Below are 3,776 nucleotides of genomic sequence, written 5' to 3' on the forward strand. Positions count from 1 at the left end.
CCAACGGCACAGCCAGGCCGGGGCCGCCGCACTGCCTCCTTCCCCGTCGTCGCGCCCTCTCCACATACACAACACCTACCCTACTGTCCCCCGTGCCACCGTCGATGGGTCCCTAGGCGCGTAACCGTGCCATCGTCGATGGAGTCCTTAGGCGCGCATCTGCTCCACCTCGTCAACGCGTACCTGGAGCAGGAGCTAGATCGTCGCTGCCGCTTGTACTGCTTCTCGGAGTCGCCCCTAAAATCTGTGAAGGCCCATGTCGAGGCGCATAATTGGAAAGCCTTGCTAGAGAGAGATTAGGTGAGAGCTTGGTTACCCTTCTTGAGAACAGATCCACACCTTCATCGCCACCAGCGACATTCACATGCAGCATAAGCTCAGGAAGACGCCCGACCAGGTGGTCACCATTGCCAGGGAGATGGTGGCTTACGCCCGCAGCCTCGGATGCACTGACGTCGAGTTCAGCCCCGAGGACGCCGGCAGGTATAGTGTTGTTGCCAAATCAGTTGTTATCCTTGCCATCTTCGTTCATTTTTTAGCTGCATTTTACGAATCTGAATACCTAGGGAAGTGTAAGCTGCTTTAAGGTTTCCAATTCATCTAATTGAAGTTCACAAATCAACAAGTAATCTCGCACGGACAAAAAACAATCCCAATTTAGTCAAACAGAATTTTGAGACAAAGTGATGCACGCCTAATAAACATTCACCTTCGTATAGTATGCAGACTAGTGTTTCTTAGCATCAAAACAGGATAACAATAGTTGCTTGTTAGTATTTACTGAAAGTTTGGTGCCATGTTTAGCCCTGTGACACCTTCAACATTTTTTGGGGGGTGGGGTGGGGGGTTGGACAATTTACTGGTGCAAAAGGAATGCTGATGGCTTACCTCATGCTGGGACACCTTCAACAGAATTTCATAGTATTTATTTACAAAAACAACGATCCTATTTTTTGCGATGCAATGATAAAAATTCACTTCTCCCTCCAGGTCAAATAGAGAGTTCTTGTATCATATTCTAGGGGAAGTCATAAAAGCTGGAGCTACGACTCTCAATATCCCGGACACTGTCGGATACAATCTTCCTTATGAATTTGGAAAGTTGATTGCTGATATAAGGGCAAACACTCCTGGAATTGAAAAGGCTATCATTTCCACTCATTGTCAGAATGACCTTGGTCTTGCGACTGCCAACACACTTGCGGTACTACCTTTTCCTTGTTTATTTATTTATATTTTTGTGTAATTTATTATCATTGGTCTGATCTTAATGAGGCTACTACTTTGACTTAACTTTAGGGCGCTCGTGCAGGAGCACGACAGTTAGAGGTTAATTGGTGAAAGGGCTGGAAATGCTTCTTTGGAGGAGGTGAGCTGATGTCCTGGTCGCATTATCTGCTGACAATACCTTACAAAATAGTCTGATGGGTTTTGGAGAGGAATTTGAATTCGTCTGGTTGGGTGTTTTTACATGTCTAAATATTTTTTGACCTCTGTTTCAGGTTGTCATGGCAATTAAATGCCGCAGAGAACTGTTAGATGGTCTCTATACTGGAATCGATTCCCGACATATCACTTTGACGAGCAAAATGGTACAATAATACTTTCATGTCTTCCTTTTTTTCCTTTGGGTCTCTTATACATATTTCAGATGACTGAAATTCTGGCACAAATTCTCTAACTATTATAGGTGCAAGAGCATAGTGGACTTCACGTGCAGCCACATAAAGCTATTGTTGGTGCCAATGTGTTCGCTCATGAAAGTGGAATTCATTAGGTAAGCATATTGGTACATGGCATCGAATTAGGTTGGTTTGGTAAACTACTTTGGTTTGGTAAATCCTTTTTGAGGTCTGTGCCTAGAATTCTTGGCATCTACCATGACAATTTTAAAAGTGTTGCTGATTTTTCTCAATTTTTTATAAGAAATCCATCGTTTAGTAACATTGTAATACAATATGAAATTCAACTTATGTACTTGAAACAAACATATCAACGGGACTTTAAAACTATATATGCATCTACTATTTTTCTGTTCCAATAATTCATCATTATGTAGTTAGTTTGTTTTTTTGGTTTCATCGACGAAATATTTTACTTTTCAAGTTAAAATTTGAACTTCCTTGTTTCCTTGTTTTTTTTCCATTCGCTGGTAAATTGTAGCTTGCGCTTAGGTAACTGCTACACAGCGAAATTTTCATGTTTTGTATGGACAAACAAATCAGCTCTCCTGAATAAATTAACACTACATCACTAACTACTTACCATTGTTGCCAGTATGATCAAATGTGCGCTATCAAAGCCCCGTCAGGCCTGCCATTTACCAAAGTGAAATTCAATAAAACAGAAAAAATGATGATATGTTGGGAATATTGGAACATTATAGAGTATATACCATTTGTTGTCTGTGCAACCACTACTTGTTGATGGACCTATAATTGGCTGAACCATGCTTTAGCTAAAGTCTATTTAACAAAGGGAGCATACATAATACAAACCACCAATTTCCTGCAACCATATCCAGAAAAAAACACTTTAAAGTTCAAGGTTAACTGTCTTAAGCAAGGATTTCATCTGATACATGTGTTGCATTATTCACCCTTTTAGTGCTCTTTAACATGTGTGCACATGACTTAGGAGTTTTAGCTAATTTATGTTCAGCTGCATTTATTGTCACACATTTTTTGTGGAAAACTTGAACCTAGACAAAATCTGCATCGCTGCTTAATTAGTTGATTTATTCCCTCAGGTTTCTGTTCATTTCCTCTGAAATATGTTTTGGGATGGACCTCGGCCAGAAGTGCTAGCAACAAAAGAGACAAACAAGCAACCCTTTTTTGACTTTGGAATTTCATGAATTAGGTTCATGAATGAACACGCCATGAAATGCATATTTTCCATTATCCACACTGTCATGTTCATTCGCTTGTTTAGATAGAAAGGTCTACATGTTCATTCAACTGGTAATCAACAGTTTTCTGCAATTATTAAACCTTGATTAGTCAGTCCATGGCTACTCTTGTTTCTGGGTTTTAAAGAGATGTCAATATTGTTCGCACAACCCACCACACATTCTTTTCGTGTTCTGGGATGCACTAGGTACACAGAAACCTAAAGTGCTTTAATGAACAACCTCATCCCTGATTGTCCCTCAACTGAAAAGAATCATATATGGATGAAAGTGGTCAATAACAATATTTTCTATATGGAAAACGATTCCCAGTCGGTTGAAAACTCGCTAGATTTTTTAGTTTAACTTAGTGACAGCATTAGACTGTGCTGAAAGAGATTAGAAAACCAAAATTTTAAATATGGAGAACATTTCAATAAATTTATGCTAGAAGTTTCCTGATAAAACTTGACATCTTCAAAATCATTGTTTCGAAATCATGCATGTAACTCATTTTCTATACAGGTTACTGAAGCATTGTGTATCTTGGAAATGTGTATCAATATAGCTAGATATATGTGCTCTGGTTTATGCTTTTATTGCAATTCATTTTGTTTGTGGTCTAATTGTACAACAAATGAAGGTTTTTTTGTAATTCCAGTTTGATAGCATCATTATGTCCAGTCTCTTTATGTGTTTGGTTTGCCAATTGCTTTGTTGTTCTGCGTGTCTCACAATAAATAGATTCATAGATTCAATCTTTGAAGCAGCAATTGTGCTAAATAATTTATTGCTTTGTTGTTCTGCTTTGTTTTTCTTTCTGCTGGATAGGGCGCCCGAAGGGGCGCCGCCTGATCTAGTACAAGCTACAATGTAGCTTCACCCC

The 3,776-nt window shown here is 39.5% G+C and overlaps 1 long non-coding RNA gene across 1 annotated transcript; it reads left to right on the top strand.

Annotated features, from left to right (window-relative positions):
- Nucleotides 1-335: 335 nt before the first annotated feature.
- On the top strand, nt 336-1,785 carry LOC103629881 (uncharacterized). The gene is made up of 5 exons (XR_554689.4): nt 336-483; nt 991-1,204; nt 1,300-1,369; nt 1,503-1,592; nt 1,691-1,785. It is a non-coding gene; the product is annotated as an uncharacterized lncRNA (long non-coding RNA).
- Nucleotides 1,786-3,776: the final 1,991 nt, after the last annotated feature.

This window comes from Zea mays, chromosome 6 (assembly GCF_902167145.1).
Source record: "Zea mays cultivar B73 chromosome 6, Zm-B73-REFERENCE-NAM-5.0, whole genome shotgun sequence".
Classification (NCBI taxonomy): Eukaryota; Viridiplantae; Streptophyta; class Magnoliopsida; order Poales; family Poaceae; genus Zea; species Zea mays.